The following is a 12,509-nucleotide window of genomic DNA, read 5'->3' as shown; positions in this document are numbered from 1 at the left end:
TACTTTTTTTATTCTACAGGGCATCTACTTTCAGAAAAAAATATATAATTGTTTGGGGGGGTTTAAAGTAATTTACTATATGAAAATCCAGATTTTAGCATGTGTGTGCAAAAATGTAAAAAATTGTTCCAGGACTGAGGTAGTTAAATTGAGCAAGTACTTAAAAAAGTTTCCATAAAATAAATACAATGATTGCTGCTGCTGACCTCTGTCTAAATATCCTAGTTATCTGCCTCTTTCTGGTTTGAAGGGTATTTCCAGTTCTGCTGTCAAATTTAAGAAGACCATACTAAATGCTCCTCTTCACATTGCATACATAAAATAATATTTAAAAAACATACTTTTCAGATAATTCTGCTAGTGTACAACTGATAATAAGATCTGCCAGCACAGTACAGACAGGGTTAATTATGGAAAACATGAACTTCCCACCCCCTTTCCATTTCAGAGTAAAATTCAGTTTAGAGAAAAACATTTCTTTCAGAAAGAGCATGTAAAATGGTAGGCAGCAAATTTTTTTAAGGGGATCAAAGAAAAGGGGAAGTACAGAAGCGCTACTACCATATAGAAACCGAATATAAATGGCCAACTTACCAATGGATGGATGGTGGAGCGTAATCAGCAGGGAGGGGTCGATGGGTGTAGGTCCATGAATGGTGAGGGTGGTGAGCACTCAGGGGGATGTGTGAGCAATTAGGAGGTATGTGGGTCTCTGCTGTGGCGGCTGAGGGGGGCACAGTGTGAAAGCTAGCCTGGGTATGTGTTGCAGGAAGGGGGGGGGGGGCGCTGGTTTTTGCAGGCACAGTGAAGAGAGTAATGATGGGTGCTGTTACAGTTGCGAGGGGTGATGCTGGATGACAGGCTGTCTGAGCCAACGGTTTGGAGACTTCAATCTATTCAGGGCAGGACGCCGAATGGATCGCTGGCAAGCGGCGGGTGTTCCAGGAAGATGAGGGATGGTAATGGAGGTGGTGACCTGTCAGTGGGGTATGTGGCCAGGAGGGCCGGTCCAAGTGGTGTGACTCCAACGCTCGAGGGCACGAGCGGGGAGCCCGGTGACAACAAGCGGTGTGTCTGCAGAATGGAGCGGGTGAGGACGGGAAGTGGCGGAGGTAAGAGCTGGGTCTGGTGTGGCAAAAAAACTTTGCTCTATAAGAAGCAGCACACCCATCATTTCTACCCACACCCAGACACCCCCACTATTGTGGTAGCGCTGCATTTAGGGACAACTCTCCCAATTTTTCAAGCAATTTTTTTAAAGTTATGCTATGTGAATGAGAACATGTAACAAATATAAACTAGATGTTATCCCAATTTGCTTGCAAAAGTGGAAATACATTTTAAAGTAGTATTAAATGGTAGGCATTTTCTACTTTAATGCACTCTCAGCATTAAGGTTAAATTATCCTTTTTACAGAAACTGGCCCATGTAGACACAGGGCACAAGTAATTTTAAATGCACTGTGCCATTTTCAGGACACAGCAGCAGTGGGCGCTCACTCCTATGCTATACCTGTAGGTCATTTCTGCCTCTCATGCAGCCTGGGTGAGATACTGTAAATGTTAAATCATTATCCTGACCTATTTCCAGGATGCAGCAACAGTGGGTGCTCATTTCTAGAAATGGAGATATGTCTGGTGAGGCATGTAACCATATGTTAACACTGAAAATTCTTAATCAACCCTTTGCATGCCGCTGTATACCCTAACATATTTCTGGCAAACTTTTGCATAACAGGTAGTCTTCGTTTATGCAAATTGTAACACATGTTCAAGCTTGCCAGCTGTTTCAAAGTATCTGGCTATCTGGCAAAGTGGCTATCTGGCTAGTCCCTATTGTACTGTGCAAAATGCAGTCAGCAAGGCAGTCCACATTTCTCTCATGGCCGGTCTCCTATAATAGATCTATATCAATCTATTAGATACTGTATGGATTCAAGCATAACGTCTGGCTTAAAGTGTATATCGAAGCCCATGCCAGAAACGAAAAATTTCAAATGAAAATCATACAATGTATGGCAGGGGGCTTATTCACATCAGGGTACCACTTTAATAAAGGGGCACCCAGATGCCGCCTTCCTCCCTTATGAATGAGTAAGGGGTACTTGTACCCCTATCCATTCACTAAAAGGTTAAATAAAATTGTAAATAAAAAGTCCAGACTTTTGAAAAAATCCTTTATTTGGAAGAAAAAAAAAAGACATGTTATTAAAAAAAAATGGATCCACCGATGTAATCCAACGTCAATCACGATGTCCAGCATTGTCCACGACGATGACGACTCAACGAAATAAAAAATACAACAATAAAAAACAGACGAGCCCTGTCCCGTCGCTGCGACGAACACCCACCGCAGAATGTCATTTTGACAGATGCCAGTAACATATAAACATTTGGGCGAAGTTAGCAGTGTTTACACTTGTAACAGGGTAAGCCATGATTGGGCAGAGTAATCATGACTTTGCCCAATCATTGCTCTCACTGTTCTCTGTGTCCTAATTGGGAAAAGTTTTGCACCTGACCCGTGGTCAGGTACAAGGCTTTAGCTAATCAGGGCTCACAAGGCACAGTGCCTTGTGCGGACTGCGCGGCTGGCGAACAGCCATCCGAACACCCTGACAGGTTGTGTGTTCGCCAAACACACGAACTGCCGATGAACATCAAGCCCAACCCTACCTCTTATACCCCAGAGGAGCAGGACCCAGAGGAGCAGACAAGTTCCTTCTAATACCCCAGAGCAGCAGAGTAGATAATTCTAATACCCCAGTGAAGAAGGTCCTAAAGGAGCAGACAAGCTAATTCTGAGGTTTGGCTTTAAAGATAATAGTTTATGTCTTAAAATGGATAGATACTTGATATGTCTGAGAGAAACTGAAAATCCTAATAGCATTACAAGCCATGTTGAAACATTAGTATGGAAAAAATGTATCTCTATTAACCTCTGCCTATGTGTTCTCCATAACAATAAAAAAATACAATTTTTTAATGAGCAGCTCATCAGTTAAAGCAAACATATAGCATTTTTGAATATATTTTTTTATATAAATTATATAAGGAATATATTTCCTTTTTGTAATTATTATTATCAAAACAAATTTTATTTCCAGCCAGCAGGGGGAGCTGTAAGCGTATTTCAAACATTTTCCAGAATAGTCTTATCTGCTTTGCTGAAAAAGTCAGTTATTTACATAGTATATTAGCACAATCTCAAATTTGCATACACATTTGAAGGAGTCATTTTTCTCCTCATCTACCCTATCGTGCTATAAAAAGATTCAGCCAAAAAGACACAGATAGATAGACACAGATAGAAAGACACAATAAGGGGAAGTATTAGCAGTATTAGTGAGAAGGGGGTAGTGTTAGGGTTTATTGAATTTTTTTTGTTTGTGTTTTTGTGTTTTTGTTTTTGATTTGTTGTGTTTTTTCCCCCCATATATCTCTCTTTCTCTCTCTCTCTCCGATCTTTTCCCTTCTCTCTCTCTCTTCTTTTTCTTTCTTACCCTCTTTTGTCTTTTTTTTTTAAATATACTAATGAGTGGCTTTCTCTCCTGGGTTGGTCTTTGGAAAGGCCATCATATACCCCCTCTATAGGCAATGAACCCCAGCAGGCACCCTCCTAGGGGTGACACTAACGTACAAAGGTCGGGATTTTTTTCCGATAAGCCTAAAGGGGATAACTGCTTGTTTGGATTTTTTTTTCTGTTATTGCTTTGTTTTTTATGTTTGTTTTTTCTTTTTCTTTGTATTGTTTTGTTGGTTCCTTTTTCTTTTTCTTCCTTCTTTCTTCTTCCATAGTTTATTCTTTGAGTCCGCAGGGGTGGTCCACCCTACATTCCTCTATGGTCCAACATCTGGAAACCTGCTCATCTTGGGGAGTGGTGAGTTATACCTGTGCTGCCTTATTTCGTGCTTTGACCTTAAACTATGGTCAAGATGACTACACATAGACTATTGATATTTGCTTCCCACAATGTTCAGGGTCTGAACTCTCCAGCAAAGAGAAAAATGGCATTTGAATATTACCACTCTCAGCGAGTGGGCCTTCTCTTCCTTCAGGAAACTCACATCCCGATTTCTTATCAACCTGTCTTTATTAACAAATACTATCCTCATTTTTTTCTGAGCAACGCCTCTGACAAGATTAGAGGGGTTGCCATTTGCTTTGCTAAAAATGTTTCATTTCGCTCGTTGCTGGAGATAGGAGACCCCGAGGGGCAATATTTACTATTGAAAGGGCATTTAAATTACACCTTAGTTACACTATTGTCCTATTATGCCCCCAACTCGGCCCAGGTTCCATTTTTCACTTCTATGCTAAAAACCTTACTACCTCATTTTGAAGGCGCAGTGATCTGTGCAGGAGATTCTAATCTTGCCCTGGACAGTAGTTTGGATACGACTCATACTGGAATATATAGATCTAGACGCCCCCAGCGCTTGAATGAATCTCTATTGGGGGAGGCGGTAGTACAGGTCCAATCACACTTAAAATCCTATTTTGCTATTAATGCCATTACTGATATGTCCCCTACTATTGTATGGGCGGCCCACAAGGCGACAATTCGAGGCCGACTAATTGAACTGGCTACCAGAATAAAGAAGAGGGCAACCAGACGCATAAATGAACTGGACATGGAACTTCAACCTTTTATCTTGGGCTCATAAGCAGACTCCGTCATTAGATCTCTTGAAATCCCTGGATAAAACTAGATTAGAATTGAACTACTAAAGTGGAAAAAAGCCTTCAATGGTCATACAACAAATATTATATCCATAAAGACAACATTGGTACCCTCTCAGCTACTAAACTATCCCCTAAACCTAGAGTTTATACGTTCCCTAAAATTCGATGTACTTCTGGCGCATACTCATTACATCCAGCAACTGTTCTTCAGGAGTTCCACTTGTTTTTCACTAAACTCTATCAGGATAATACTCCCGTTTCATCCGATTCATTGAGATCATTTCTCAGTGAAGTTCACCTTCCATCCTTGTCACTTGACCATTGCATGATCATGGAAGCACCCATCTCAGCACTGGAAATGAAACAAGCTATCAAGCAGGCAAAATTGCCATCTGCTCCAGGTCCGGATGGACTGCCTGCCTTATATTATTAGAAGTTTTCGGATGTCTTGGTGCCTCACTAGGAGAGATTCTTTAATGAGACGGGGGAGTCCCTTACACACAGATTTAAATAGGTCCTATCTTACAGTTCTTCCTAAACCCAACAAGGACCTGGGGGAAATCACCAACTATAGACCGATCTCCTTGATAAACAATTATTTAAAACTCCTAACTAAAATTCTTGCTAATTGATTGAGCTCCTTCCTACCCTCCTATATTCATAAGGATCAAGTGGGCTTCATTAGGGGTAGGCAAGGCCCCGATCAAATTAGAAGGGCCATAGATATTATCACTTTGTTGCAGTCAGGGTGGGATGGAGGGCAATCACAATCTGGGCTTTTGTTGTCCATTGACTTAAAAAAAGCCTTTGATTCAGTGTCTTGGCAATACCTTTTCCAGATGCTTGAGAGATGGGGTTTTGGCCCCCTCTTTCTAAACACGTTGCAGGCCTTATACACCACCCCGTCAGCACAAATTAGGCTACAGGGCCACATCTCTGATTCTATAGTTATATCTAAAGGCAAGGTTGCCCACTTTCCCCACTGCTTTTTGCATTAGCGATAAAACCTCTAGCGAATGCGATCCGCGCTAATGAGTGGTCTGTGGTAGGCAGGAGCATAAGTGTGCTTTATTTGCGGATGACTTGCTCCTGTTTGTCACTTCACCCTTGACAACACTTCCTAATATCCTGTCATTGTTGACTCAATTTGCTGGGGTATCTGGATTGTGGGTCAATGCATCCAAATCATTGGCTCTTAATATCAATATGCCCCAGGAATTGTGGTCTCGGCTGTCGGAACATTTTGATTTTACCTTGTCCATAGAGGCTTCGCAATATCTAGGGATTAAACTTACACCTGTCTTTTTACAACAATATAAGAAAAATTATTTACCCCTGTTTCACCAACTCCGGGAGTATATGTCTCAATGGGACTCCTGTAATTTGTCATGGCTGGGTCGCATTCATGCACTCAAAATGACGTCGCTCCCCAAGATCCTATATTACTTTCGGGCTCTACCCATAGCTATACATAAGCCAGATCTTTTGAAATTCCAATCCTTAATTATTACATTTGTTTGACATGGAAAACATCCTAGACTCTCGAAAAATGTACTGCATCGTTCCAAATGGACAGGGGGTTTGGGTGTTCCAAATCTCTTGCAATACAAGGCAGCGCGGGTGGCTCAGCTTTCCTCTGTGTATGACCAGGGATACACACCAGATTGGATCCTAATGGAATCTCTCTCTACCTCGAGTACACCAATTGATGCCTTGAAGTAGATGTCCCCGAGGCAGAGGCCTCGACCTTGTCTTGTTCTATGGTGGTATGGGACTCATTCCGAAGGGGAGGTGGGTTGGTGTCGCCTCACTCCTCTGGCTCCAGTCTTCCATAATCCTAATTTCCCCCCTGGGGGATCTCCTGGAGTGTTCCATTGGTGGCAAGACAAAGGCCTGTACCGCGTAGCACAATTCTTTAAAGGTCGTAAGCCACTTATTTTGACCTACTGTCGGGAGCTTTTGCACATGCCATCTTCGGAATACTTTCACTATAGACAATTGTTACACTTTTTAGGTTGTTTGAAAACACCTAACGTGATGTCTCCCTTTGAAACAACCTACGAACATTGGTGTCTTGGAGCCGGGGGCCAGAGGGGGGACGTCTCGCTGCTCTATTCCCTCTTGGTAGACTCTGAAAGTAAATTACCCTATATGTTAGCTTGGGAACAAGACCTGGAAACGGTTATTGCACTGAATGTCTGACATCAATGTTGTTCCCGTGTGTTATCTGGTTTACTTAATATTTCACTGATAGAAGCTAATTATAAGGTTTTATCTAGGTGGCTTCTCCTCATTGTTTTCGGGGATGTGCTCACCCGGGCATGATGTATCACATATGGTGTGAATGCCCTAAATTGAGACCCTTTTGGAACTGGCTTTATGCTCTAATATTTAGGGTTACTGGGGTGAGGATCCCACGAGATCCCCAATATGTGTTGCTGAATTGCCCAATTCCAGGACTGTCTAAAGCTTTGGATAATTGAATTACTTTCTTTTTGTTGGCTGCCAAAATAACCATAGCTAGGGCTTGGAAATTTCCAACAATTCCATTCCACTTGGTCAAACAAAAAATGTTGTGGATTATGGTCCATGAGAAACTTCACAGCATCCTCCAAGATACTAAAAAATGCTTTGAATTGACCTGGACCCCCTGGATGTTATATACAGGGGTGCTGGAAACCGGGTAATTTCCATTGTACAATCTTTCTGGGTTTTTTTTCTCTGGGTACTATGTTTAATGTTTAAGTAGATGTTGGGCTATTTGGTCAGGGATGGATCTACTCTTTTCGGACTCTTGTGCTGTTATGCTTCTTTTAGTATCTTTTTCCTTTTCCTCTTCTTTTTGTCTGTTTCTTCCTTCTTTAGGCTCACACATGTGAGCTGCTTAGTACATTGATGTTGGACAGAGAGTCTTCTATCTATATAGATATGGAGGAGATCATAACAAATGTTTGTGGCAGACACAGGGGGATCCCTATGCCTGATATTCCTTTCAGACTGTCTTGATTTTGTTTTTGCTGATGGGGGATAATTTGGCAAGAGTAGGTGGATAGATATGTTCTGTTTCACAGAATTATTATGCATTGTGTGCATGGTTTCTAGTGATCCCCTCTTACTACCTGATTATGCTAATGTGGAAGACTCTGAAACTCAATTGTATGTTTGTGCTTCATGTGCTATCTTATTGTTTTATTCTATTCTGGAGAAATTAATAAAATACTTTGAAAGATAAATATAATAACATTAAAAAGGTTCTTGTAAAAAAGCAACACCAAGACAAATAAACTTAGTACCTCAGAAACAATCTGGTTTTTTTTTCATTTTTATGTAAATATGACATTTACATGAGATAACATTTTGGAATTTTCGTTCTGGTGACGATGATGTTCCAATTAACAAACACTTTGGACTTCAATACCATTGGTGTGCTGGTGATGTCCGTTCATTTTGTAACATTTTGGATGCACACAATAGTTTTGCAATTCTTTTATGATTTTTCTTTGTGCAAACATTTCAAAATCTAAACCTTAGGTAGACCATGTCCTAGGTCTGTTCAAACATAGCGCATTAATCGAAACTGTCATATAGTTTTGTTGCTTTATCAAAAAGTGCTCATGCAGTTAAGTGAAGTTAGGGGCTGTTATGAGCTGCAATAAAAATCAATAAATGCATGTTCTAAATGTTTTGTATACACAGCAGTTGGTGTTCCACTGTTTCTTCTAGACTAGTCATTTTTCATGAGAATTTCTTGTTGTTTCCAAAAATAGGTAATAAAATCTTGCTCTGCGGAAAAAAAAAGTGTTGATTTTTGGCTGTGTAAGTGACTAAGCATGGGATGGAGATAAACTACAGTCTCCCATCCCACAATATCTTAAAAGAGCTGGGAATGATAGAGTCATTGACCTAGTGGATAACCAACCACATAGAGTTCAATTCCCTTGCCAGCAAACTGCCTTGAACACTAGACTAAAAATGGTCAAAGAAAAATGTATCTGTGCTAGATTCTAAGTGTTCTGTATACTATACCATATGTGATGAACAATATGTTTAAATACAGAGCAAATGTTTTACAAAGGATCTTAGTTCTAATGAAGAAAAGTATTTACTTAGATTTTCTCAGATCCTCCAACCATGCTATCCTAGTAATTGGAGCAATGATGTTACCAATATTATACAATTATAAGATATAAAAGTATATAAGGTACAAAGTTATAAAATATAAAGAAAGTAAGGGTCCAGCAGGCTATTCATCATGCAACAAAAGAAACGTCTGGATCCTGTAACTGTATGGCGCTTATGTTTCCACAAATTAGATCCTCACACAAAACTTTTTAAAGTTTATGTAAATCTAAAGCAACAAAACCTTGTATTGCAATCATCTGTCACATATCAATCTAAGAATGTAAACCTTCTTATTGTTTGTATTGTAAATAGGTAGGGACTAACTGGTGGTTCTGCCAGTATCTTCCCCTCTGCAGTGCTGTGCTGTGCTGTCAACACTAATTGGGAGCTGCAAATACCCTGGTAGTGTTGTCAGCACACATGCATCCTCTTGGAATGGGAACAGAAGAACAACACACCAATGTATGATATGCTTGCTGTCTGATAGTCAGCCTGTGACATTACTCCTTGCTCTCCATCTGTCCCTGCAGAGAGTGATTGACAAAGGATTATTTTTAGAGTCAGTCCGTTAAAAGGTACTCATCACAGCACTGGCTGGATGTTGTACACATCTAATGCAAGTGAATGGACATGCATGAGACGTGATGGCATCATCAGGGCTTAGATCCCCTGAGCCTGGGGGAGAAGAGACTTCAGGGAAACAGTCTAGCAATATATCTTCTTTATTCCAGCCCCGAGACTAAAATTATCAGTTAACCATTGCAGTGCAGGGTTAAATTTATTCTTTAACCCGTTAAGGACAAAGGCCTTTTTTAAATTTTTTGTACCCATGTTATAATCCACATTTACTTAAAACCCCCCAAAAGTATATATTTTCTGAAAGCTAATACCCTATAGAATAGAATGGTGGCAGTTGCAAATTTTTATGTTGCACAACATTAGCGCAACTAATTATCAAACCCAACAATTTAGTGAAAAATGCACTTAAGTTAAATTCAGTAGCCCAAAACACTATATAAAAACATTTGTTTTGTAAAATATAAAAGATGAGGTTAAAACGAGTAAATAGATAAAAATTGTGTGCGTCCGTGAAACTGCGACAGAATTCAGTACCCCAATCAGTCCATAGACGATGCTTTAAAAGCCCCTACAGGTCATCAGTTTAGAGATACATGTAAATATTGGCTCTAGAATGATTGTTCTCACTTTGGCATGTGCAGCGATACCCAACATGTGTAGCACAATCTGCGTTTTTGTACGTAGTCGCACGCAACGCGTGTTAACCTGACAACATGCATGCTCGTTGGGAGGGGACTTAAAAAATTGTTTTTATTATTTGTACATTTAATTTATTTAATAGTATTTTTAAAAGTGTTTTTTTTTTAAACTTTACTTTAATTGCTACCACATAGGGGGGCTTACAAGCTGGGTGTGGGGCGAGGGGGCGGCCCGGTTACCAGATCGTAGAAGCAATCTGGCGGCAGCTAAGCCACAAGAATCGCTTCTACTGTAAAGCCAGCAGCCGGCTCTACAAAACTGTACAGACTCACTGTGGCTAAAAGCCGCCGGGAGTCTATTTAACCCCTTCAGACTTTATGACGGGATTATCCCGTCATAAAGTCTGAAGGGGTTAAATAGACATTAAACGGAGGAGTTAAATCTTAATGCCTTCATATAACTTAACTATTAACAAAAATATATCTTATTTGTGCATCACTTGGCTGTATGTCCTCAAATCATCTCTAAATTGGTGCTGACACTGTCCTTCCTTCTGGAGGGTGGCTGCTTTTGTTCCTCATGGTTCCTGTTTATGTTTTAAATTAGCCACAGCTCCAATCTTACTCTCGCCTTGGACTATAACCTCAATACAAATAAGTAAACTAAACATGAGATTGTAGTCCATCACGGGAGTGAGCTTGGAGTGGTGGCCACTTTACAACACACAGAGACCATGGAGAACAAAAGTATCCTATCCACCCTCCAGAAGGAAGGACAGTGTCAGCACCAATTTAGAGATGATTTGAGGATCTAAGGCTGAGTGATACACAAATAAGATACTTAGATTAATAGTTAAGATATTTGAATACAATTGTAAGATTTAACTCATGAGTTTAGTGTCCCTTTAAGGATGGTAGTAAGTATTTGGTTAATATTTTGCACTCAACTATTTTGCTACATCTCAGTCTTTTAGAAGAAATTGTTAGCAAGAAACAAAAAGTAAAAACAAGATCAAAATAAATCAATGCAGGGATGACAAGGATTATTGCAAAAGAATTCCAGAATTGTGACTGTGTTTATAAATCAAACAATTACTGACGTGCACTGTATTTTTTAAATCTGTATTATGCAAATCTGTCTGTGTTTTTTTCACCTGGACAGCAGAGTAGCTCAGTGGTAAGCATTCTCTCTTCCATTAGTGGAGCCTATTGTTCACTAGGGACACCATCAGCATTAGGGTTAAAAAGTTCTACCCGAACCCAACCTGCATGCAGTTCAGCAAACTTGGCAAACAACCTGACCATAGCTGGCCAGTTCACGCATCTGAACCCCCGCTGATGTTTGTACATAAGAATCAGCTAGAAGTCTGTCATTTTGCATCAGTAGCACTAATGCTGCAAAATGACAGTTCCCTGGATGACTGGTGCTTGTAAACAGACTGGCCGTGGCATCCTGGGTAATGTCATTGACTAAATATTGTCAGGAGCATATTTGGTCAATGGTGTTTCCCAGCATCCCAGGGCTGTTTGTTGACATGCAGCAGCTGGCCGGGAAACTGTCAATTATTATTATCATTATTATTATACAGGGTTTATATAGCACCAACAGGTTGCAACAGTAATTTACAATATAAATGGAAACAGTACAATTACTGTATGTATAATTCAAAACAAGATAGGATTGCAACGGGAGCAGTGGCGGGTGAACATCCCCTGGCATAGTGAGTCATCGTGCCAGTAGATCGTCGTGTCAGCGGGTCATTAGGTTTGACATGGATCTACATCATTGTACAACGTGGATTTAAATCAGAGGACTTTTTTTTCTAACAAAGCACTTTTTCACTGTATGGGTTTTTTTATTTACTATTTACAATTTTTTCTTTGTTAACATGTAATTAGAGGTTCTATGTACCAGTGCTGTGCTCACTTCAATCAACCAATTATGTCCATACACTTTGCCAAAAACAACCTCTATTCTTTTAGTAATGTAACCATGGTAAGTGTAAATGCAGAGCAAATATTCTATAAAGGTTAATGCCAAAAAAAATGGATGCATAATATTTGTATTATGTATTGTGTAATGATGTAAGCGCCAGTGGGCAAGGGACTGAAGTGAAGAGATTAAAGAAGAACTTCAAGAAATGTAAAGAGGAACTTCACCCCCCTGGGTTAGTTGCTAGTTACCCCCGCTACCCATAAACCTAGCATAGACCCGCGCCTTGTCTGAGTATGTACTGGATCTACTGCACATATGCAGACCACTGCAGTTCCCTGCCAGATCTAGCAGAGACCAATTGCAGTCTGCACATGTGCAGATTCAGTGCATGTGCAGACATTCTGTGGGTGTCTGTCAGGTCAGTGGGACCTAACAGACAGCTGTGCCAGTCTGCATATGCGTGGATCACAGGCATGCCCAGACACACCGAGGGTCTCTGTCAGGGATCTAACAAACTGTCTATGTGACGTATACATCCTAGGAGGCC

This window comes from Nanorana parkeri, unplaced genomic scaffold, assembly GCF_000935625.1.
Source record: "Nanorana parkeri isolate BGI_ZX_2015 unplaced genomic scaffold, ASM93562v1 scaffold1201, whole genome shotgun sequence".
Taxonomy (NCBI): domain Eukaryota; kingdom Metazoa; phylum Chordata; class Amphibia; order Anura; family Dicroglossidae; genus Nanorana; species Nanorana parkeri.
This window is presented reverse-complemented; position numbering follows the sequence as displayed.